Source organism: Carcharodon carcharias, chromosome 15 (genome assembly GCF_017639515.1).
Source record: "Carcharodon carcharias isolate sCarCar2 chromosome 15, sCarCar2.pri, whole genome shotgun sequence".
Classification (NCBI taxonomy): domain Eukaryota; kingdom Metazoa; phylum Chordata; class Chondrichthyes; order Lamniformes; family Lamnidae; genus Carcharodon; species Carcharodon carcharias.
Genome location: NC_054481.1, coordinates 126,959,987 through 126,986,473, shown reverse-complemented (window position 1 = coordinate 126,986,473; position 26,487 = coordinate 126,959,987). Strand labels below are relative to the sequence as shown.

The following is a 26,487-nucleotide window of genomic DNA, read 5'->3' as shown; positions in this document are numbered from 1 at the left end:
CTTTTTAAAACAACACCATTGATTTCAAACCACCATTGCCTCCCAGCAAACATTTTTTCCCTAGTTCGATTGTGATAGTTCTGAAACAGCTCAGCTGATGATCTTCAAACCCCAACTCCATGTGACTTTGCACCATCAAATGCTACAGGGACAACACATACATGTGCACACAGACGTATACCTGCACACACATACTTGCGCGCACACACATACATACTTGCACACACATACATACTTACACACACATATACACACACACACACACACACACTTGCACATACACACACACACACACACTTGCACACACACACACACACACTTGCACACACACACACACACACACTTGCACACACACACATGCACATACACACACACACACTTGCACATACACACACACACACACACACTTGCACACACACACACACACTTGCACATACACACACACACACACTTGCACATACACACACACTTGCACATACACACACACTTGCACATACACACACACTTGCACATACACACACACTTGCACATACACACACACACACACACACACATACACGCACACACACACATACACGCACATACTTGCACACACACAAACACATACTTGCGCACACACACAAACACATATTTGCGCACACACACAAACACATATTTGCATACACACACAAACACATATTTGCGCACACACACACATACTTGCACACACACACACATACTTGCACACACACACACATACTTGCACATATTCATACACACACACACGCACACCATCTCCAGAGAAGTTAACCATACCACCGCTAAGTGGGCCAGCAGTTTGCAGAGAAACAACAAACACAGAATGGTTAACGGGAGAACATTGTAGCAGAAAGCAGCAGTCGATGTCCCTGGAAATGTAGAATATCCCACATTTTCTGACAAATTTTATTTTTGCCAAAAAGAGAGACATGTTGCCAAAGCAAGTGTGGGCAAGTATATGACAATAATCAGATCATTGCATTTGCAAGAATACCAAATTTCAACAATCACAACTAAAAGCTTCGGTAATATTGTCTCTTTTCAGCAATATTCAAGATCTGTACTACCAAACAAACCTTACTGCTTTGAAAGCTCCCAAGTTTAAAACGCACTAACCTAGTCAGCCCCATATTGTTATTTTAACTGTTTCTCTTGAAAGGCTGCCATACTTGGCCCAGGAGACGACAGATATTTTCTCAGGTTAGAAGCTAGACTGACATGATCAGGCAGAGGGACCCTTGTACACTATGTCCAGCAGCTATGGTGTAGCTGAGGCTATTCTTGGTTCTAATCCAGCCTTCTTAACAAAGTGCCCATCAAATCCCTCTGTTTACATTGGCGGGGCACAACAACAGAGATGACAGACTGCTCGCTATCAGCTTGGAAACAGGCCAACGGTGTGGCAATCAATGACTGCAGTAGGACATTTCCCAAACAAGCTCCTGTGACTCTAGGGCAACTGCTGCAGGTTCGATGTGAAACCTCCCCATCTCTGTAAGGAGCCACTCAATGAAAAGACCTTAGAAATAAATTCAACACGGGCTATATTCCATAACGTAGTAGGAGTACAAATTGAACATTGTCCCTTCCACAGCTGACTTACCACTCAAAAGGGTCATATTTATAAGACATATTCATCCCATTTGTAGAACCTCAAGTCCTATAACACGATTAAATATATTTCCTTGTGTGAAAGTGATGAAGGGTAAAAAACCCAACGGCAAATCGATCTTTTAAAATATATAATCCAACAACTCAAAGAGCTCTGAAAAACGGAATGAAATCATCAAATAATATTTTATATTATTTACAAGAGTTTTTATCAGTGAAAATCGTTAGAAATTTTCTCCCTATTCTTTTACTTTGCGTTCCCCTTAAAAAAGTGAAGCAGATTGAATCTCTTGTAAACTGAGCCTCTTGAACAAGGAACAATAGCTATCCCTGGTCAGCAAAGGTCATGGGGCTGCCCAGCATTGTTTTCCAACTCTCAATAATTGTCTCGCCATCCAATCAAAGAGTCTCAGCTAAAAATAGATGAAGCAGCAACAATTAAAAACAACACTTAAAACATTTACCCATAAGGGGTTAAAATCCCCCTTTCTAGCATTATGTACAAGGTTCTTGAATTCAGATATGAGGGTGTTAATTCGCCATTACCTGCACATAATCTAGATGCCTAGTCAGTGCTGAGCTGAAGTTGAGGAACTAGGGCAGTGATTTATACAAACTTGGGTCTTTCTGTTATAGGTGTTAATGTTAAGGCAGCAACTGTCTTCCTCCCAAACAGCCTCCCTTATGGAAGGCGCTTGAGGCAATGAATTTACCCATTTGCCTCACCTGCTGACATTCGCACATTAACATTTCAGAGACAGACTTGCCCTTTACTGTCAAATAATCTTTGACCCAATCAATTTTTAAACACAGAGAATGGTACCAAATGCTACTCAATCCTCAATGAATAGTTGGTTAGATCTGATCAACTAAAGAGATCCCCACCAACCCCAGAAATCAATGAAGCCACAATCTGCTTGTTGGCCAAAACAAATCTCTGATAGAATATAAGATCATCAGAGCTGGAGTAGGCCATTTGACCCTTTGAACCCGCTCCGCCATTCAGCAAAATCATGGCTGATCTTCCATCTCAACTCCACCTTTCCACACAATTCCCATAATGAATACGGCTGAAAAAAAGACATGTTGTTGAAGCTTTTCATCTTGCGCTCATCAGGACAGTTCACAAAATGTATAAACAATTTATACCGCACGAGAAGAGGGTGTTGATTGGTTGGCAATTGGACTCTGATTGGTAGAGGCACTGCCACGGAGAATGCATAAATTAACTGATGACTGAGAGTTAACGACCAAGCTTTGTTTAAATTCAAACCAGACATGTTGTTGAAGCTTTTTAACTTGCATCTTTTTTCCACAATACTCAAGTTCTGCACTACCAAACAACCATTTGAATTCCCATATTCCTCAATTTCCTTGGTACCAAAAGATCAATGAACCTGCATCTTGGATATACTCAATGACTGAGCATCCACAGCTCTCTAGAAAATTGCAAAGATTCACAACCCTTTGAGTGAAGAAATTTCTCTTCATCTCAGCCCTAAATGACCGACCCTTTATCTGAGACCCCTCGTTCTAGATTCCTCAGCCAAGGGAAACTTTTCTTCAGTGTCTGCCCCTTAAGAATTGAATATGTTGCAATTGGATCGCCTTTCATTCTCTTAAACTCCAGGGAATGTAGGCCTAGTCTACGGAATCTCTCCTCATAGGACAATCCTCTCATCCTAGGAACCAGTTTGGTGAACCTTTGTTGCTTCGATAAGCCTAATATCTTGGATGATTGAACAATTAAGAGGATACTTCCTTTCATGAAGTAGCAGGCTTTCATGTTGGAGTTATCCTCTTTATGTAAAGTTAGGTGAAATATAATTTGGAATTTTGGCAAAAATGTTTGACAGTTGCTTTCGTTTGTCAAGGGCCTACAAAAGGAGAGCTGCTGCATTAAGGATAGAATCTGAAATCTCTTGGAATTGTTCATTTCAGCACCATGGGTTGGAGAGGCACAGCTTGAAGCCTATTTTCAGCCACTGCACAGGAATGGAAAGTCGGCAGTGGTTTTTGTACTGGACTGCTGTCATGTACTTCTACAGCTAAGAGTGGACCAGTTCCTTGTCTACACAACTTGCAAAGACTGTTCGGCTATGCCATAGGCAGAGCTGGTATATTTAGATATAGGACACGCGTTTATCTTCAACCCCGCTCTTGAACAAGAGCTGCTGCCTGCAGTTTTAAAGAAAACAGCCATGCTTAGTCATCCAGGTAGTTGTGTGGGAGGTTGCGGTGTAGCAACATGTGATAACCATTAAAAACATAACCCTCTGGATAGGCCAGTGTTGTGGTTCAGCGTGCCACAACTTAGCTTATCAAAATGTTTGATAGTAACACTATCAGCCAAGCAACATGAATCACCTAGGGGGAATCATTCGATTGGGTGAATGTGCTTCCTTCTCTATTTTATACCCAACGCTAGCATTGCTGAGCACTATATATATATATATATATGTCCATTATCCTTCAGAATACTACATAATTTAGCCTTGGCGTTTTGTCAATCAGTGAAATGGAGCTGGTGGTCCCTGGCTCTCTCTCATCTTTCCATCAACTAGTTCAGACATTAAGAAAGGAGTACAGGGTGAAGGCAGCCATTTTGCCCATCAACCCAAACAGATGGTGTATAATTGGTTCTAGCATGGATTCTAGTGTGTCTTTTTGAATTCCTGAGGGAGACCGGGGTAATGAAACCATGTTCCAGGCTATCAATCCAAACATAGAACCCGCACTACTCATACTGTTAACCTGCTGCATTCCACAGATGCATTATCCTCATAATCTTCAAATTCTCAACTAGATACTGGCCCAGCTCATATGTGAACTGATTTGACTGATAGCCTATTCCACGTGTCCACTAGCGAGTGCATCATACATAAAAAATCTTTTATACTGAAAGTTTCCCGAAACCTTTCATTTCTATTGAAGCCTGCTATTTTGTCCCTCGCAATCCAAAATGGCCTGTTCGTCTCTGAAAGATCCAAGGTCCATTTTGCAGATTACAATTTACAGCTTCAAATCATGGAATCAATCTGACCAAATTTCTCTCCAACACATCACATCAAAGCGCTCCAAGTTATTTTTCCCATATCTACTTGCCTAATAGATTTCTTCTTGTGATGCAACACAACACTGAATACTAAGTTGAAGGGTCACAAGGACTCGAAACGTCAATTGTGCTCTTCTCTGCCGATGCTGCCAGACCTGCTGAGTTTTTCCAGGTGTTTCTGTTTTTGTTTTGGATTTCCAGCATCTGCAGTTCTTTGCTTTTATCACTGAATACTAATCTTTCACCCTACCAGTCAGTTTCTGACACTTGCATCAGTTATTGAGTCAACACCAAATCAAAGCACAAGAGAATCAACAAAGCCTCCTAAGTTCATTTTATTTCAACTTAAACTGCAAAAGATTTATTTATGGATTTAATTACAATGATCACAGATGAAGGGATTAAATGGGTTCAAAATAGTCACAATGAATATAAACAACCGAGAGAATCAAGAATGGTTCCAGGGAGGTTCTTTCATTACACCAGCATGCAGTAACTCTTTTGAGTACAAACCTGTTTCCATCTGTTTCAGATGAAGTTACATTGTTTCATAGTTTGCCATTGTGAGAATTGAACTCTTGATGGTTCCAGGGAGGAGGAACTTTGATAACGTGGATAGATTGGAGAAGCTGGGGATTGTTTTCCTTGGAGAAGAGAAAGTCAAAAGGAGATTTGAAAGAGGTGTTCAGAATTATGAGGGGTCTGGGCAGAGTAGATAGGGAGGAACTGTTTCCATTGGCAAAGGAGTTGAGAACCAGGGGATTCAGATTTTTTAATGATTAGCAAAGGAACCAGAGACAACATGAGGAAAGGCTTATTTTTTTTAAAAAAACACAAGTGGTTAGGATCTGGAATGCACTGCTTGAGTGTGGTGGAGGCATGTTCAATTGTGGCTTTCAGAAGGGAATTGGATAAGTACAGAGTGTAAAATAAAATTTGCAGGGCTACGGGGAAAGAGCAAGGGAAGGGGATAAGCTGAATTACTCCTGCAGAGAGCTGGCACAGTTTTGATGGGCTGAGTAGCCTCCTTCTCTGCGGTAACTATTCTACAATTCTTTGATCAGGTTCCCCACCACCTGACATACCTAGTAAAGATACAAGTTGAGATTTCAGTGTTCAAACTAGGTTAACTTCAATGTAAAATGAGCATATGTCACAGTCATAACTGTATCCAACCTCTGCTGCTCTAGAGCCAGGGATTGTTGAAATAAGATGAGGTGAATCCCCTGCCAACCTCTTTCCTTCCTTTTGGTCACCTAGGCTGCTCACTGAATGTCTCTTTATCTAGCTATCTGCAAAATATCATGCGACTACACATATCCTGTCTCCAAACCATATGTATTTGCTGTCACATTTTGTATGTCAACATTTAGAATGGAAAGTCCCCAAGTAAATACTGCAATTATCATGGCGAGATCCTAAAAATCAACAAGTCAACATTTCACGGTCAACTTGAACAGAATTAAATCGCTTGGAATGCTTCCTGAAAATATCGCCCTTTTTCTCTCCTCGGTAATTGAAATGTGCTATTTTCCTAAAATAAGCTTTTAACCAAAGCTTTATTTCAAGAAAGCCTGTTACTTATTATAAATGTAACAACAACTCTTCGTCTTCTATTACCAACTTCTTGCCGACAAACACAATAGGACTTCTGACATGGCTTTCTGTTCCGGGTTAGAGGGCAAAATAAAAATACCACCATTCAATTTGGTTCAATTCTGTTCAAAAAATCTTCCTCCGAGCCACTTTTGAGGCTGAAGGAGTTTTAAAAGATTTATATAAACCTAGAAGCAACGTGAACCTTTGAGCTCTTGATGACTCAAGCGCTTTTAAAAAAAAAAATAATGAATTTTCGGTATGTGGGTGTCACTGACACTGTCACTTATCGTCCACCCTGGGTTGCCCAGGGAAAGTGGTGATACAACTTGAGTGTTTTGGTGGGGCAGTTCAGACTCATGCTGTTGTAGGACTGGAGTCACATATGGGCCAGACAGGCAGGTTTCAGTCCACAAAGAGACTTGAATCTATAGAGCGTCTTTCGGAACCTCAGGATACCCCAAAATGGCTTACAGCCAGTGAAGTACTCTGAAGTGTTATGACTGTTGCGATGTAGGAAATGTGGCATCAGATTTGCCACAGCAAGCTCCCACAAACAGCATAAATAATAATAATTGATAAATGACTAGATTAGCTGTTTTTGTGATGTTGATTGAAGGATACAAATGAACTAGTGGGTTTTTTTTTTTTACAATGACAGCCAGGTAGGTTCACAGCCATGTTTTTCCACTGCTGCTGATGATCTTATATCCAGGTTATTTTTGAAAACTGAACACAAACTTTCAAACCAGCATTGAATCAAAGAATGGTTATAGCTCAGAAGGAGGCCATTCAGCCCATCGTGCCTTTGCTGGCCCTCTGCAGGAGCAACTCACCGAATTCCACTCCCCTGCCTTTTCACCATAGCTACGGGGGCAACTGAATTATTACTTTATTAGTCCAGTAATATCACTACCACAGTACAATGCCAAATATTGCAGTACTGTGTTTTTCTACAAAAATCTATATTTAGGATAAAGTTCGTACAAGTCAGTAAACTCACTAATAATAGCGCACTAATCATAATTTATTTGCTTCTGACACACAGATGTTTCTGAATGGACAGTTGCTTTTAACCAAAATACTCCTAGACTCTGAAATCCCATCCTCTTGTTACTAGATAAAGGCAAAATACTGAAAAAAAAATATGAAGTAAAAACAAAAAATGCTGGAACAACTCAGCAGGTCTGGCAGCATCTGTGGAGAGAGAAACAGAGTTAACATTTCGAGTCCGTATGACACTGCTTCAGAGCTCTTGTCACTAGACACTGGCTGCACCACTTGGTTCCCTTTCAACCTCCCACTACAAAGGGTTATTAGAAAGGAAAATGAAATGTTGGCGTTTATTGCAAAAAGAAAGGGAGCATAAAAGTAGGAAAGTGTTGCTACATCTGTACAGGGCATTAGTGAGGCCACATCTGGAGTACTCTGTACAGTTTCAGATATAATTGAATTAGAACCAGGTCAGAGAAAACTCTCTCTCTCTGATTCCTCTCAGGAAGGGGTTAACTTATGGGGAAAGGTTGAGCAGGGGTTAAACCCATGCCCATTGGAATTTAAAAGAAAGAGAGGTGATCTTATTGAAACATACAAGATCCTGAGGGGACTTTACAGGGTGGATGCTGAGAGGATGTTTGCGGGGGGGAGTCTAGGACTAGGGGGCACAGTTTAAAAATTGGGGGTCTCCCATTTAAGTCTGGGATGAGGAGAAGCTTTTTCTCTCAGAGAGTCATTCGTCTGTGGAATTCTCTTCCTCAAGGTCATTGAATGTATTCACAACTGAGTTAGACATATTTTTGATCGGTAAGGAAGTCGAGGGTTATGAAGGGAAGGCAGGAAAGTGGATTTGAGGTTACCGTCAGGTCAGCCATGGTCTAATCAAATGGCAAAGCAGGCTCTCGAGGCTGAATAGCTTACTCTGTAGTATAAGGGTCTGCCACGTATAGAGTTAACGCAGGACCGAGTACAGTATTACCCACCCAGTGATGTAAGAGAAAGCATGATGTGCCTAGGGGTCAGTCTGGTGTTGGACAGAGCCATGTGAACAAGCTTGAATCCTTTACTGTATATATGTACATAGTTCTTGTAATTAATAAATACATACAGTTAACCTACTTACAACTATGAAGACTTCATTACGACCTATTGAAAGTTATCGAACATCCTACAACATGGTGGCAGCAAAACAGAAAACCCAAAACCTTGCAAAAAATGCAGGGAAAAAACAAAATCTTGCAAGGCCAAAGAAAAACTTGAAGAAACATTCCGACCTGAAGAAAAACTCAAGAAGCAAGCGCACAGGGAAAAATCACCCAGGAAAGCTCGAAAGAAAGGCTTGGGAACTGAAGGCAGAAATTTAAAATTCCTCACGGCAGCAGAAGGATCCTTAGGATCTCTTAGAATTCCAGCCTCAATTCCCGGATTGCAGAGTCAGCAGACTGAGCAGGGGTGAGCTAAAATTGTTTAAATTCTAGGAAACAGCAAGGCCTGAGAAACTTTTAAATAGCTCAGTGGTCAGAAATTGCCGCTTGAAATTGCCGTGGGTAAAACTAGATTCCCGAGTTGGCATCTGGCGCTCAGCGACCGAGCTCGCTCTGAAAAGAATGAATGAATTTGGAAGAATTGCGAGTCAGCTTTAAGGACCAGCAAAGGCCAGGATTCAACACATTCACTACCCTTAAGCATAGCACTGAAACAGAGACGTCTGCAGCCAGTTGAACCAAGCAGCCATTGTAGAAAAATGTTTCAAGGCTGAGCCTTGCAGCGGAAGCCGCCAAAACCGGCAAGCACGAATAAACACTTTATCTTCAAATGGACGGTGGTGCCATCTTGAATTTCAACAACTTCTTAAAGCTGAACCTACACTTTAACATTTTTAACCATGGATCAAAAATCCAACTTACCAGATCAGCTTGAACTCATCCAAGGGCCAAGCTTAATAGAAAATTGGGTGTTCTGGAAAAGAGAATTTTTACCCTGCCGGAGTACATCAGGTCTAAGTAGAAAAGTCAGGAAAAATCCAGATTAATACCTTTTCAATACTGATTTGATGAACTTGCTGACAAAGTAATCCTAATGTAGTGCATTGATGAATGCTCAGCTAGTTTCGAAGAAATATTAAAAGCTTCTGATGAAAATTTTAATCTTCAAGTTGTGGAGCGCATAGAGCTTAAAAAGAGGCACAGAAAACCCATAGGAAAGCACCAAAAGGATGAAAGACAATACTCGAATAAATCACAAGTGGGCACCAAAGAGGCAGGGAACTTTCTGGAAGCCTCAAAAATATATCCTTTTGGAAATTACAACCAACACATTAGCTGAACTGCAACAGCAGGTGACAGTGCAGAGCAAGCAGCTGGCTGTAAGTGAAGGAAAGCTATCTCATAAAACCCAAAATGAACAAACCCTGCAAAAGGAAAATGAAATAAGGTGAGAAAATGATATCAGAACTGAATTGCAAGATTTGAAATTCAAGATTCAAGCTGAGTGTATACCCTTGGAAATGCATGAGCCACCAATGAACTAGGCTGTTCAAGACCTGAACAAACAAGTTTTTGAGGTATCACAGAAGTACGAGAAAGAGACTATAGAGCTGAAGAAAGTGGTTGAACATTTAGAGGAATACTTGGAAAAACATTACCCTTCCAAGGAGACATATGAGGGATGAAAAGTAGACTTTCTCATAAAATAGTATGAGGAGTTTCAAAAACAGTTAGCGGAAGCATAATTATAGAATGTGAGCCTGAATGTTATCACAGAGGAATTATCCTCTGCCAATGAAAAACTGATCAATGTAGAGAATCAACTTGCAGGTACGAAAGATGTGGTCGATAAGGAAAAGCGAGGACTAATGAGAACACTGGAGTGCCGCTCACAGGAAGTAGAATACTTGAAAGTGGACATGAACCACTTAAATGATGAGCTTGTGGAAACAAAAAAGGATTTCAATTAAAAACTTGATTAACTTTAGGAATCAAAAGTCTCCAATGAGCATCGTGCAAAACGCTGGTAACAGGAGAAAGAATTGCTGATGAATCAGAACAGTTGATTGAAAACAGAATTACAACCAAAACTTATTGAACTTTGGTCCCGCCTAAACAACATGATAGATGAGGTGCACCGTAAGGAAGAGCAAATCCAAGGTTTAAAAGCAGGTAAGGTGAATTCTACGGAACAGATCGACAATCTAACGAATGAATTGATAGAGTCGAAGGAGACTGCAGAGGTTCAAGGCAGCAGCTCACCACCACCTTCTCAAGGGGCAACTAGGGATGGGCAATAAATGCTGGGCCCCGCCAGCGACACCCACAACCCATGAAAGAACTTTTAATAAGTCAGTGACCATGGGAGAAAGATTTGGAAAAGAACTGATTGGCCAGGTGAAGTTGTTAAACTTATACAAGAGTTCCGCAGATAACCCCAATGCCAAAAAAAAAGAATGAATTCAGAAGAATTGCGACTGAAGAGTCAGCTTTACAGACCAGCAAAGCCCAGGATTCACTTACCAGAGTAATTGCTGAGCTGAATGAAAAGATTCATAAGCTCAAAAATACAACTGGAAAAGAAGAAAATAATCCAAAAATTGTGAAACAAACGGGAATGAAGGCTCCATTGTTGAAATGTGAACTTCCACACGATTCACCACTAGCCACATGGTGAAGTAAAAGGAGAAAACACTATGGGGACGAGCACAGCGTTCCTCCACCTCAGAAAAGATGGGGTAAATCAACAACTACCTATCGCCACAACTGCTGAATCGACAAAGAGTGGCTCAATACCAAGGGATGGAAAAAAGGAGGATGAAAAGATACCCAGATGCCAGAACAACCTTCAAATCAACAGAATTTACCTGCAATGACAGAGCCTACCACTCCTCTGACAGCGGTGCCAATGAGATATGGAAGGATTATAAGGCCTCCAGGTTGCCTGACCCTTTGAGATTTGAAGCGGGGAGATGGGGTAGTAATAACCTAAGTACATGGGGTAGACTAAAATAACTTGAAATACATGGGATAAAGGCTTGGAGGAGATGTAGTATAAGAGTCTGGCACATGTAGGGTTAACGCGGGACTGAGTACATTACCGCCCACGTATGTAAGAGAACACGTGACCCACACCTAGGGGTCAGTCTAGTGTTGGACAGAGCCGTGTGCACAAGCAAGCACGGAGACAGCTCCTAGCTTGGACCATTTACTGTATATCCGTACATATTTCTTGTAGCTAATAAATACATACAGTTAAACTGTTAAGGATACGAAGATTTCGTTAAGGCCTACCGAACCTACAACATACTCCTGCTCCTAATTCTTGTGGTCTTGTGTACTCCCCCAGTCACACTCCACATCCCGCAGTCACACTTCTATCTGAAAAACTGAGAAATTAGTGTCCCTGGTAATACCGCTTACCATAAAATCCCGTTCCTAGAACTCCCTTATAATTCTCCAACTCCCTATAAGCAATGCAGCAGAAATTCCGCTGACTAAAACAGGAGTTCTGGCTCATTTTGTGCTTGGAAAGCTATTTGACAATAAGAACTGTTGACAAACAGCCTGCTTCCATTTGTGGAGCCTGGTGTTTCTATAGATTCTGTGACTGCCCATCTTGGACAGCCTGTGGTATTATTTGTGGTGCTAATGAAATAGAGAGGAGCTACAGGGCATACTCGCGTGAGAAAAGTGTCTCGAGAAACCTCCAGCTATCAGTTAAAAGCAGAGTGGTAAATGGCACCAAGGCCCACATCAAAATCCACAGCTAGGAAATGATTTAGTGTTAACGGGCAATGCACCAAGACGTTTCTCTGCTGACTGGAGTTTGTCAGGACTGTAATCTATGATGGGAAACAAAATGTTACTGAATGTCTGTCCCTGATCAGACTAATCCAGCAATGGAAGTGTAGAAACTGGCTCTGGGAGGCTACTTAGTCAAACAAAACGAACTTTATTTACACAAGAGGTTTTGTGTTTGCTTGTATCCAGCCAGCCCCTCATATAGCCATCTTTTACCTAGGGAACCCCCGCCCTAGGATTTATTCTCCTGCGCTTGCCACACATTGGTTGAACAAATCACGTAACCCTCCCCCCACCCCCACCCTACTCAGTTGAACTGATCTTAAAGTGACAGTCATCACAGGAACCCAATACAAAACTCTATACAATAGCCAGAGGGGGGGGGGGGGGGGGGGGGGGAAATGAAAGACTTGCATTTACATAGCGACTTTCACAACCGCAGGCCATCCCAAAGTGCTTGATGGCCAATGCAGTACTTTTGAAGCACAGTCACTGTTTTAATGTAGAAAAACGCGACAGCCACTCTGCACACAGCAAGCTCCCAAAAACAGCAGCGTGATCATGACCAGATAATCTGCTTTTGTGGTGTCGGCCTCAGAATAACAGGGGCTGCGGGATCTTTCCCATCCATGTAAGGCCGGAGGGGGACCGTGGTTTCAGGTCTCATCCAAAAGATGGCACCTCCGACTGTGCAGCACTCACTCCGTTTGGCATGTCGGGCTGGATTTTTTTGTACACTTAGGGTGAGACTTGAACCCACAACCCATTCTGCCCCGCGTAGCCACAGCCGACACACAAACTTTGCTGATAAACTTGAACCGGGCCGAATTCAAAAAAAGAGTGAGGAATGAATTAAGGCAAACGGATCAGGGAGGCTGTTTGTCAACCATTCAGCCAAAGATGAAAGCAACAACTTTAAAAGGAATAACGCACACGCATAATCCAAAATTTTAATTCAATCCCGATTGCTGAGTTAAGTCACTAGCTTCTTTGCAGTGGTGACGCTCAGAATTAATCCTGCTTCGCTTTACTAACGACTCTCAATTATTTTTTTGTTGCACCGGTGTTTTTGTTGCAATCTTTTAACTGCAGATTAAACGAGCTACCTGCCAGAAAAATGATCCAACACATGAAAAGCAAGGAAACCACCAGTCTGTGTGCAACTGTGAAGCTCAAACAACAACAGCAGCAAGTTTAAACTGTCATGTTCACTTTTCACAGAAGCGCGTTGGCTGGAGCAGCTCCTGTCACTCACAAAACCGGCAGCCCATTAAATCATGGCTGTCACCCGAATACGAGATGCTGATGGGCTTGAAGAGGAAGGGGGTCGGTTTTAGACGCTCACAAGCACTTGGTTTCGGGTTATGAAAAAGACTCTGACCAGCCCCACTTTATCCACGGCACTCGAGTGGACAACAAATCTCCTCTCAGTCTTCTTTTCTCCAAGGAATTCAGTCCTAACTGCGCCAATTTATCTTTGTAACTGAAGTTCTTCATCCCTGGAACCATCCCCATGAATCTTTTCTGCACTCTCTCCAATTCCTTCACATCCTTTCTAAAGTGTAGCACCAGAAATGTTTGCAATACTCTCACTGAGGCTGAACTCGTGTCTTATACAAATTCAACATAACCTCCTTGCTCTATGCCCCATTATTAATGCCTAGGGTACTGTATGCTTTAATAACCACTCTCTGTCACCTTCAATGATTTATGCACAAATACACCCAAGTCTCTCTGCTCCTACACACCCTTTAGGGTTGTACCCTTTATTTTATATTGCCTCTCCATGTTCTCCTACTAAAATTAATCACCTCACATTTCTCCACATTGAACTTCATCTGCCACCTATCTGCCCACTCCACCAACTTGTTTATGTCCCTGTGAAGTTCTACACGGTCCTCCTCACAGTTCACAAAGCCTCCAAGCTTTTTATCATCTGCAAATTTTGAAATTGTGCTCCACACACCCAGGTCATGAATATATATCAATAAAAGCAAGGGTCCCAACAGTCACCCCTGGGGAACTCCAATACAAACCTTCCTCCAGCCTGAAAAACACCCATCAAACCAATACTCTCTGCTTCCTGCCACTCTGCCAATTTCATATCCATGTTGCTACTGTCCCTTTTATTCCATGAGCTACAACTTTGTTCACAAACTCGGTGAGGACAAGATTATCATGGTTTAAGTAATTAGGGAAAATACTAACGACTCTCAGATTTACATACTTGCATATAGTCCAATATTAAAAAATGAAAAACGAACAGAATTCACAAAAAGCCAGAAGTCCCTTTAAATACTTGAAATATTAAGCAGAAACCATCACTCAGGAAAACAGAATCGGCGGAGAAGAAAAGAGTTGACGTTTCGAGTCCTCATGACCCTTCAACAGAACTGTTCTGTTCAACAGTTCTGTTGAAGGGTCATGAGGACTCGAAACGTCAACTCTTTTCTTCACCGCCGATGCTGCCAGACCTGCTGAGTTTTTCCAGGTAATTCTGTTTTTGTTTTGGATTTCCAGCATCCGCAGTTTTTATCATACAACCTGTTTTAACTCAGGAAAACAGGTTGTATGATAAATTAGTAAGTTATTTATTCACTGCAATTATTATTTTAACAGCATGCAGTTCCTATTATTCAACGATTAAAAGACTGGTATTTAAAAAAATATATAAATGGACAACCATCCTTGGATTTCTCCTGAAATTTCCAAAGTTACACATGGAGCTGCATTAAGAATTGTTTGGAACCTGAGGTACCCCACACAAGCACCACACCCTGTCCCAACCAATCCATTATAACACAAAACCCACAGCACACCAATGAAGAAACAGGCTTGGAGATCATTTATGCACTGCCTTTATAATAAAGCAAATCACATCACAATGTACTAACATATGAGCATTAGAATGAGGAGGACTAGGCCAATCGGCCCTTCGAGCCTGCTACACCATTCAATAGATCATGGCCGATCTGAATGTAACCTCAGCCCCACATTCCTGCCGATCCCCGATAACTTTTCACCCCCTTGTTAATCAAGAATCTATCAAGCTCTGTCTTGAAAATATTCAAAAGCTCTGCTTCCAGGGTCATTTGAGGAAGACCATTCCAAAGACTTGCAACACTCAGAGAAAATTTCTGTCTTAAATGAGTTCTAGGTTCCCCTACAAGGGGAAACGTCTTCTCCACATCCACCCTGTCAAGGCCCCTCAGGATGTTAAAGATTTCAACGAAGCTTAATCAGGGATTTCATGCAGTTTTTCCACATTACACTGTGTTTTACCAGGGGCCCAGATTTGCTCCCCACCCCCACCTCCCCCACACTCTGTCCTGCCTCAAGCTTAGGCGAAAACATGCTTAAAAACTGCCCTCTACCTTTGCACCGCTAATGTACTGGTGCCCAGCAACGGGGGTCAAATGCTAGTCACGCTCCCTCTGCCTGTTCATGTTCAGAAGAGGAGCTGTGACCACGTTGTCGGGAGAACAATCCTTTTCTTCCTCCCTGAAACAGCAACAGAATGTGCTGGGAATGCAGCAAGTCTATCAGCATCCGCAAAGAGAAACTGTGGACTAACCATTCGGGTGTCACCCCTCGCCAGAGCATTCAATCTCCACCTGAATCCCCCACCCCCCCCTCTTTCCAGATACCGACTGACCGGGCGGGTACATCCAGAATTTTCTGTTTCTGATTTCCCAGTTCCCTTCTTTTAGAGTATTGCGTGCAGTTCTGGAATCCACATTATAGGAAGGATGCGATTGCACTCGAGAGGGTGCAGAGGAGATTTACCAGGATGTTGCCTGGGCTGGAGAGTTTTAGTTATGAGGAGGGATTGGATAGACTGGGGTTATTTTCCCTGGAGCAGAGGAGATTGAGAGGGGACATGATTGAGGTGTATAAAATTATGAGGGACATAGATAGGGTAGACAGGAAGGAACTTTCCCCCTTGGTGGAGGGATCAATAACCAGGAGGCATAGATTTAAGGTAAGGATGTCAGGAGGAATTTTTTCACCCAGAGGGTGGTGGGAATCTGGAACTCACTGCCTGAAAGGGTGGTAGAGGGAGTAACCCTCATAACATTTAAGAAGTATTTGGATGTGCACTTGCGATGCCATGACATACAAGGCTATGGGCCTGGTGCTGGAAAATGGGATTAGAATAGTTTAGGTACTTGTTTGACCGGCACAGACACGATAGGCCGAAGGGCCTTTTTCTGTGCTGTAGACCTCTATGACTCTTCCTTTCATTCCAGCTTTCTTCAATGGAAACTTAGAATTTTGCATTTCATTTGTGTGCCTAACCCAGCACCAATATCCTTCAATGTAAACACTTAGGATGTGAAATGATATCACACCAGGATCGCCAGCAAAACAACAACAACTTGCATTTACCTGGCACCTTTAACTAGTACAATGGCTCAAGGCTCTTCACAGGAGTGAAATGAAACAATATTTGACAACTAGCCAAAGGAAGTATTAGAAAGAGTCACCAAATGCTTTTGGTAAAGAAGCAGGCTTTAAGAACAGTCCTAAAGAAAGAGAGGTTCAGAGAGGGAATTCCAGACTATAGGGCCCAAATAGCTGAAGACAAGGCCACCAATGACAGAGTAATGAAAAAAACTACCAAAAGGGGAAGTTTCATTTGAGTAATTACATTCCATCCTACTGGAGCTACCAGACAATAATCCACAATACAGCCTTCCAAAAACTTGAGATACATGTGATATTGAACATCCCAAACTTTCTATATGCTGAGAATATAAATAACAAACTCACAATAGCAAAGGACACTTGGCTTGTTACTTCAGAAGGTGGCCTAATAGGAACTGCTCTACCAACAGAAACAGGCACAAACCTTATTGCATCAGAAGTAAACATGAGTTATAGAATTCCCTGGTTCCATCACTGTCCATTTGATGTTCTACTGAAACACTTCACGCTTGTACTGGCAATTCCTGAGTCTCTGTTTAAAATAAAAAATAAAACACAGTCAATATAGTGATATGCAAAACTTGAAACATTGTCAAAAAGGAGATAAATACCATTCCAAGATAAATCGGATGGTTTTGTTGGTCTCATTCACAATAGTTCACTTGGACCCTGAGCAGTTAGATTACAAAGGTAAATATTGTAACACGACCACCTCGTTTCTTGTTCATTAAAGAACTTTGGAGTTTGTCAGCCTTACAATTAAAATCCCAATGATACGATAAGAAAGATGAAATAAAAGAAAAAAAACTATAAATGTTTGGATATCAAAACCAAAACAGAGAAGTACAGCAAGTATAAATACAGTCAGCCAGCATGTGGTGAGAAAAATGGTTTAAAATTTCAGGTGCAAACTGAATATCCTGTCAAAGGGCAATCCCAGAATTATTAACCTATCTTCTCTCTTTGCAGATGCTGACAGACATGACGTGTACTTCCCGAATTTCCTGTTACTGTTTATAAACAGGACCAAACCCTTGCCAACCGTTCAGTTCCCTTTTTTAAAGGGAATGGCAGCTGTAGGTTCCTGCCTGTTTGGTGGCCAAGTTCCCTTTCCCAGGTACTGGCTTGTGACAGAGGCCCCTCATTACATCTGGAGGAACACTGCAAGACACTCTACCGCCGATGAATTACTTCTGGCGTGCGCTCACTTGTTACTTAGGCAGAAGCGGCGGCCCTTTATTGCGCAGCAGCACCGGAGATAAATGACTAGTTAATCTGTTCCTGGCTGCTTTGCTCCAGGGAGGAATGCAGATCAGGTGATCAGGTAAACTCCCCACTGTTTCTGCTTCGGCAGCCTGAGCATCAACCTGAAATGTCAGTCTAAGTTAAATGTTCAAGACCTGGAGTGGGACTTGACTGCACTAAGCGAGTGAATTCACAGATTAACTGAAACTATCTGCTCCTTCGGTATACATGTTATATGCAATATCAATCTTTAAAAGGCTGAAGGTTTTGACGTCGTAACTGGAATAAGCGTCCACACGTACGAGTATATAAATGAACAATGACACCGAGGAGGCGATCCTACAGCCACGGGAGGTGTTGGTAGGTGATACTCATCTCCTGACTCCCAACAGCCTGTCCATCATCTACAAGGCACAAGTCAGGAGTGTGATGGAACACTCTCCACTTGCTTGGATGAGTGCAGCTCCCGCAATACTCAAGGGGCTCAACACCATCCAGGGCAAAGCAGCCAGCTTGATTGGCACCCCATCCACTCCCTCTATCACTGACGCACAGTTGCAGCAGTGTGTGTACCATCTACAAGGTGCACTTGTGGGAACTCACCAAGACTCCTTAGACAGCAGCTTCCAAACCCACGACCGCTACCATCTAGAAGGACAAGGGTAGCAGGCAAATGGGAGCACCACCACCTGGAAGTTCCCCTCCAAGCCACTCACCATCCTGACTTGGAAATATATCACCATTCCTTCACCATCTCTGGGTCAAAATCCTGAAACTCCCTTCCTAACAGCGCTGTGGGTGCACCCACACCACATGAACTGCAACGGTTCAAGAAGGCGGCTCACCACCACCTACTAAAGGGCAATTAGGGATGGGCAATAAATGCTGGCCCAGCCAGCGATGCCCACATCCCATGAATGATTAAACAAAAAATGTGAAGCAGCAATGCTGTGGCTCTATCTCTACACTCCCTGCGAGTGTGGGTCTCTGTTGGGATGGCAAGTTCACTCCTTTACTGCCCAAGGATCATCTTAACACACAAAGGGAAGAGAGTTTCATGTCACACAACCATTGAACCAGTCTGGATGCCCTCACCACAGGGAGTGCGAGGAGACAACAGTGTGACCGACCATTTCAACCACTCACCATTACAACAACATGTCACAATATGCCTTTAAGGGATAGCGGCATGCCAGTGAGCCACCTGATCCAGTCTCAGTTTCACCTAGGCCTGGAGCAGAACACGGCACACACAGCCCTGCCCCTGATGTGTTCAAGCTTTTCTACCCATGTATTTTTGATCTTATGTGCCCAGTTTAGATAATTAAACCCATAGCATGTTTACGCCATCCCTAATGAGTGATTGGTGACTTTATATCATTATAAAAACAGACTGACTGACTGACTGCCCCACAGGATTATGTTTCACATTACACCATACAGTGTAATGTATGTACAGTCATGAAATATGTTTGCATTCTTTACTTCAAGTTAAGAAAAAAATCAAATGCACAGTGTCAGACAGCAAAATAAAAGGATATGTTGACAATCCCTATATCTAGATTTATTTCCTTAAATGGATTCACTCCTGTGTTATCAATGTAATATATAGATATCCCACAGGATAATTCAGGTGGGATGTTACATTATATACTTGTGTAAAGGTTAAATTTTTGAGACCAATTTAATAGGCCAAAAGTCACGAGGTTGGCTTTTACACAGGTAATGTTTTTGAGGAGTTGCTTCTACTCTAGTTGTGTCAGCATCACCGACCAACATCCATATTCCACCAACATTTATATGATTAGCACTAATTAACCAGGGATGACCTACTGAGATGATAGACCTGATAATGAAAACATCTAAATGGAAATAATCTAATGATGGGTCTTGCAGATTTCCAGTGATGGGGCTGTGACTATTTCCTTTGGCAGCTTGTTCCATTGTGGGATTGTCCTAGGGAAGATAGATTGTTGATGCACTGTCTTGGAAACAAATGGTTTTTGTCACTTGTGTGAATGGCTACCTCGAGTTTTGTCATTGCCGGAGGATACCAGGTACCAGTTTCAGTCAATTCCCACCGGTCCATTCCATAAGACGGTTAATCTACTTTACACCTTCCTTTAGCGAAGTGATTCCCATTCCAAATCTTTAATCCAGGATGTGACACTGGTGTGTTCCCCATACTGATTCATGCAGAATTATCTTTCAATGGCTTCAATCTTATTTATATCTCTCACCATATAAGGATCCCACACACAAACTTACATACTCCAGGATTGGAGGTAGAAATGTTTGGTAAGAGATAACTCTGATATTTTTGCTGCAATACCAAAGATTCTTCCTCAGAAATCCGAGAATCCTGTTTGCTTTGGATGTTATTCACCAAATGTGGAATCCCCATTGAAAATTGTTTTTAAGATGAACCCCCAGGTATGGCTATTGGTGAGTTTGACTACAGAACATAAAGCTATCTGTTGGTGGATCCTTTCTGTTGGTAATGCACATGACATTGCATTTTTTGGCATTAAATGCCATCTCACATTGGTCCTGCCATTTCTGAAATTCCAGGTGATTCCAGAAGTTGACATGTGTGCTTGATTTGGACCCAAGTGAAATCCAAAGAAGATTGCCATAACGGTATAAAGTAAAAACCAACAATGCTAAAGAATTCTTATTATTTATCATTTATAATCTGATCAGTTTAATAATTTGAATAAATAAAAACAAAAAACTTAAACACAGAAATGTTTTAAGCATTTATTTACCAGTACTCATTTTCATCAGTATTAATGTATTTATAATCAAGTCAAATCATTAACAGCTCCAGGATTATACTTTGCTTCTGAAATTTCTGGGCTTTGACCCCCCCAGAAAATCTGGAGTTGACTTTTACACGAGGTCTGTGAAAAGCGACAGTTCATTTGGGCCATGGATCATGGGGTCGATTTTCACATAAGTATATTTGGTATTTTATAAAGATGAACGTGTTGTTACATGTAACTCATAATGCATTCTGCTGCAAGGGTGGAGCTGTGTGTGTTGAAGCGCCCTGTCCTTTCCTGTAAATCCTGAGACTAACTGTTGCCGATCAGCGAAGTTTATAAATCGGGAGGTACTTATAAAACATCTGGCTGCCTGTCACTGGGAATTACCCTATGGAGTCAAAAGAGATATTTTCATACAGAGCATTACCGGAACATCGAATAGCTTGCTACAGCTGTCAACTGAGCCAGAGACTCATTTAAAAATATACTAGATATTAGCAGTGACGGCAAATTAGTGGTCAAATTAGTATCTTTATTGCTTTATTTTAAATACAAGATTTCTAGTTATTCTTTCACCAAAGACTTTAACAGAATCAAAACTTCTCATTCCAGTAAAAGGTACATAAAGCTTGTCCCTAGCAACAGGACTACAAATTTTGTCAAGCGTCTGGCCTTCTGACTTGTTTATAGTAATAGGATATGAAAGTCTAATTGAGAACTGTTTTCTCCTGAATTGAAAAAGTAATTGTTACATTAAGAGCAGCTTTTTTTTTAAACAAGTGAGAAGTTTTATCCAAAGCACTTCAACGTGTTATTGTACAAAAGTATACGGTCTATTAAAGTTTGCTGTTTACATCTGTTGAAATGAATTTTGCAGACAGGCAAAAAACCAGGTATTATTACAGATACGCATTTAGATCTTTATACTTATAGAACAGACTCGATCAATCTAATAGCTTCCTTCTATACACTCTATGACTCTATAGTGATTGTGCAGAGAAACAGGATTGGAGGAAGTAACACTTGAAGAGCTATCACGGCCACAATGGGCTGAATGGCACCCTTTGCAGTAATTTCTATGGTTCATAGATTTAGATTAGTAGCAACCTTTAATGCCACTTCAAGCCACTCCTTTTGATCAACATTTTCAAGATATTAAGGGGGTCAGATAGGGGTAGAGAGAATCTATTTCTGCTGGTTGGGGAGTCTAGGAACTTGGAAGCAGAACCTAAAACTTAGAGCCAGACCTTCCGAAGTGAAATTAGAAAACACTTCTGCACAATAAGGTGGTAGAAATTTGGAACTCTCTTCTGCAAATGGCAATTAATGCTCGATCAATTATTAATTATAAAACTGAGATCGACAGATTTATGTTAACCACAAGTATTGGGGGATATGGGGCAAAGGCTTGAATGTGGGATTCTGTTGCAGATCAGTCATGACGCCAACGAATGGTGGAGCAAGCTCGAGGGGCTGAATGGCCTCCTGTTCCTGTGTTCCGTGCCATGGTTAATTACCGACTTGCTTTTATGTAGCACCTTCACTTCCTTGCAACATCTCAAAGTACCTCAGAGCCAGTTAAATTAAGTGTGGTCACTATTGCGTAGACAAAAGTGCAGACAGCAAGGTCACACAAATGAAATAAATGACCACTGATTTGATACGGGATAAATGTTGGTCAAGACACCAGTGGAACTCCCCTGCTCTTCTTTAAATGGTTCTCCGGGATCTCTCACCTCCACCTAAGTAGGTGAAGCATTGGTTTAATGCCCCATCATAGACACTTCAATGCTCACTCAGTAATGCACAGAAGCATCAGCCTAGATTGTACGGTATTTAATGCTTAGAACCCCTTAACATCCAGTCTCCAGCTAATAAGCATTCTGCATGCCAAGGAAAGAATGAGGGATGTGATCCTTCACTCCTATTGTTCACCATTTCCCACTTGATTCCACAGACCAATACAGATATTGACAAAGAGGGAGGTAGCAAGCAACTTAACCACCAAAGGCAGATTCACCAGTCATTCATCCCACTGCAGTTTGCGGACTTTGCTGTCACAAATTGGTCACTCCGTTTGTCTTTTCCTTTTAATTCGTTCTTGGAATGAATGTGAATCGTTGACTCGGGCATTGCCCGTTTCTAATTGCCCTTGAGAAGGTGGTGGTGTGTCTCCTTCTTGGACCACTGCAGTCCGTGTGGGGTAGGTGCACCCACAAACAGTCCCTTCTCTGTCGCAGTTTGATACAACGGGGTAGCTTGCTTGGCCATTTCAGAGGGTGGTTAAGAACCTACCCCAATATTGCTGTGGGTCTGGAGTCATGTGTATGGACCAGAATGATGAAAGGTAGCAGATTCCCTCCCTGAAGGGCAGTGTTACTAAGACTAACATCTTACTTGAGATTTATTAATTGAATTTAAATTTCCCCTCGCTGCAGTCATGGAATTTGAACTCGAGTTGCCAAAGCATCAGCCGAGGCCTCAGGATTACCGATAACAGTGGACGGACATCAAAAAGGATTCATTGGTTATAAAGTGTTCTGGGACTTCCTGAGGACGTGAAAGGTGTTATATAAACGCAATAACAGCAAGTTGCATTTCTGTAGCACCTTTAACGTAGTAAATGGTCACAAGGTGCTTCGCAGGAGTGTCATCGAGCCAAGTTCAACCACCAGGTCACACAAGGAGATATTGGAACAAGAAGCTTGGTCAAAGATGCAAGTTTTCCTCTCTAGGAACGCAATGTCAGAACTCAAACCACTAACTCAATGATGTAGACCCAGGCCCACTGCAAACACTGGATACATTTGTACCACCTCTAGTACAGGCAGTTTAATGTCCTATCTGTAACAGCCCCTCTCCTCCTCCAGGTGCACTGAGCGAGCAGGAAGAAACATCAGATTAAAGAGTGTCTTTATGCCTCTAATCTAACAATATGCTGCTATAAAAACAAAAAAACTGCGGATGCTGGAAATCCAAAACAAAAACAGAATTACCTGGAAAAACTCAGCAGGTCTAGCAGCATCGGCGGAGAAGAAAAGAGTTGATGTTTCGAGTCCTCATGACCCTTCGACAGAACTTGCGTTCGAGTCCAAGGGACTCGAACGCAAGTTCTGTCGAAGGGTCATGAGGACTCGAAACGTCAACTCTTTTCTTCTCCGCCAATATGCTGCTATAATTGGTTTGCTTCCTTTGTTATCAACACACACACACACACACACACACACACACACACACACACACACACTGTGCAACGCGACAAGTTAACATGGTCAGCAAAGTGCTAAAACCCAAGAGGACAAGGAAAACAAGCTACAGCATATTTTGCATTTAAATGTACAGACTGGCAAAGAGCACAGCAAAGCTGCAGCTGTCACAAATGTGCATCATGCTTTAGTGCAGTTTTAAAAAGACCATTTCAGCTCCGAGTGTATGGCATGAGGAGCCCAGCCCGCAGATGTTAAGTGTAACCAAGTTACAAATTCGGTCAACATGAAATGGTGCTGGCTACACAGCAACTTTAAACTTGTGCAGCGTGAATCCTAATTTAAGAGTTGGTTTGATCTTGACTTAAGTAGAGAAAGAAAGAGAGAGCACGCATGCGGGGTGGGGGAGAGAGCACGTGCGGGGTGGGGGAGAGAGCACGTGCGGGGTGGGGGAGAGAGCACGTGCGGGGTGGGGGAGAGAGCGCGTGCGGGGTGGGGGAGAGAGCGCGTGCGGGGTGGGGGAGAGAGCGCGTGCGGGGTGGGGGAGAGAGCGCATGCGGGGTGGGGGAGAGAGTGCGTGCGGGGTGGGGGAAAGAGCGCGTGCGGGGTGGGGGAGAGAGCGCGTGCGGGGTGGGGGAGAGAGCGCGTGCGGGGTGGGGGAGAGAGCGCGTGCGGGGTGGGGGAGAGAGCGCGTGCGGGGTGGGGGAGAGAGCGCGTGCGGGGTGGGGGAGAGAGCACGTGCGGGGTGGGGGAGAGAGCACGTGCGGGGTGGGGGAGAGAGCACGTGCGGGGTGGGGGAGAGAGCACGTGCGGGGTGGGGGAGAGAGCGCGTGCGGCGTGGGGGAGAGAGCACGCGGGGTGGGGGAGAGAGCATGCGGGGTGGGGGAGGGAGCGTGGGGTGGGGGACAGAGCACACGGGGTGGGGGAGAGAGCGTGGGGCGGGGGAGAGAGCGCGGGGCGGGGGAGAGAGCGCGGGGCGGGGGAGAGAGCGCGGAGCGGGGGAGAGAGCGCATGCGGGGTGGGGGAGAGGGAGAGCGCACGTGCATTTCTTGCGATTTATCACACTGATGGGGAAATTTCCTCCCATTAACTATGGAGAGCACCAAAGCCTGTCCACAAACTCTGTTCCCTGACCACAGTTTCCAACCATCTCCTTGGCAACTGAGAGAAGCTGAGCCAGACCATTTTGATCCATGCTGTTGTGTCTGTCTCCAAGGTGAGCTTCCAACCACACGTGTTCCAGCACCGTGACCACCTCCTTCCACCTCTGTAACATCGCTCGACTCTGAAATGCCTCCCCTCGTCTGCTGTTGAAACCTGCATCTGTGTCTTTTTCACCTCTGTGCCCGACTCTTCCAATGGTCCCCTGGCTAGTGTCCCACCTTCCACCCAATGTAAACTGCTTTTCATCCAAACCTCTGCTGCTTGTATCTCAACTCTCATCAAGTCCCATTCACTCATCAGCGCTGTGCTTGCTGACCAGCACTGGTTCCCAGTCTCACAATGTCCCAAGTTTAAAATCCTTACCCATGACTTCAAATCCCTCCACGGCTTTGTCTCTCCCTATCTCTGTCACCTTTTACGGCCTTTGTGATCTTTCCCATCCTCCAATTCTGACATTAAGAATGGCAAGACGATGGTATAGTGGTAATATTACTGGACTAGTTAATCCAGAGACCCATGCTAATGCTCTGGGTACTTGGGTTCAAATCCCACCACAGCAACTGATGTATAAAACTTGGAATTAAAAGCAGGTCTCAGTAACGGTGACCGTGAAGCTATCATTGATTGCTGTAAAAACTCATCACCCGCTGAGGCCTTTTAGAGGGAGGAAGGAAACCTGCCTTTCTAACCTGGTCTGGCCTACGTGTGACTCCAGACCCACAGCAATGGCGCTGACTCTTAATTGCCCACTGCAATGACCCTAGTAAGACACTCAGTTCAAGGACAGTTAGGGACGGGCAACAAATGCTGGTCTTGCCAGTGATGTGCACATCCCATGAAAGAATAAAGAAAAAAAGTCAAGAGCATTCCTGATTTTAATCACTTCACCTTGAGTCCTGGGCCAGGCCCCAAACTCTGGAATTCCCTCCCTAAACCTCTCTGCCTCTCCCTTAAGATTCTCCTTAAAACCTCCCTTTTTGACCATGTTCTTGGTCACTTGTCCTGTATCTCTTGCTGTGAAGTGTTAATGGTATGTTAATTACATTGTTAAGATACACAGGGGAAGGGCATTGTTTAATTAAGTACCCAGAGCACTTACAAAGAGAGACTGTTAGGACACAGAGTGTTAGGTAGGAGGCAGACATATGGAATGCTGCTTTCTACAAATAAATCAACTATCAAGAAAAGGATTTGCATCAAGTTTCATATTTCGCCATCTGACTTGGGATCCAATTAACATGAAGATAATAACATTTTTATTGATCTTGCTCCTGTGACATTTTGCAATGTTAAAGGCGCTATATAAATGCAAGTTGTTATTACAGTGTGAACACACCTGAACCTGTTAGCCATGTGGTCAGCACAGAACGGAGAAACCATGTTTAATTAGTCCGTGCACATGCAAACACAATAACAGGAAATCCAACTGCAGAACAGAAACTACATACATGGCACTTAAAAAAAAACAGCATCAACTCCCCACCACCCACCCACCACCCCTTCTCAACCCAACCAACCCTTTCTCACAGCAGCTTCACTTGTGGGTGAAGTGGCCTGTGCTAACAACACTCTCACTACAAGGTGTCCACTCTTTGAAGACATTTCTGGGA

At 43.0% G+C, this 26,487-nt stretch overlaps 1 protein-coding gene across 6 annotated transcripts in view; it reads right to left on the bottom strand.

Moving 5' to 3' along the window:
- The window catches only part of pik3cd (phosphatidylinositol-4,5-bisphosphate 3-kinase, catalytic subunit delta), a 199,609-nt gene that overhangs the window by 130,252 nt on the left and 42,870 nt on the right, over positions 1-26,487 (bottom strand). For 5 of the 6 annotated variants that reach the window (XM_041206088.1, XM_041206084.1, XM_041206083.1 and 2 more), the window contains exon 3: positions 16,919-17,026. The gene's annotated coding sequence lies outside the window, so the exon portion shown is untranslated. Of the gene's footprint in view, positions 1-16,918; positions 17,027-17,536; positions 17,664-26,487 lie in introns of those variants that run through there. The other variant, XM_041206086.1, reaches the window with a different exon arrangement.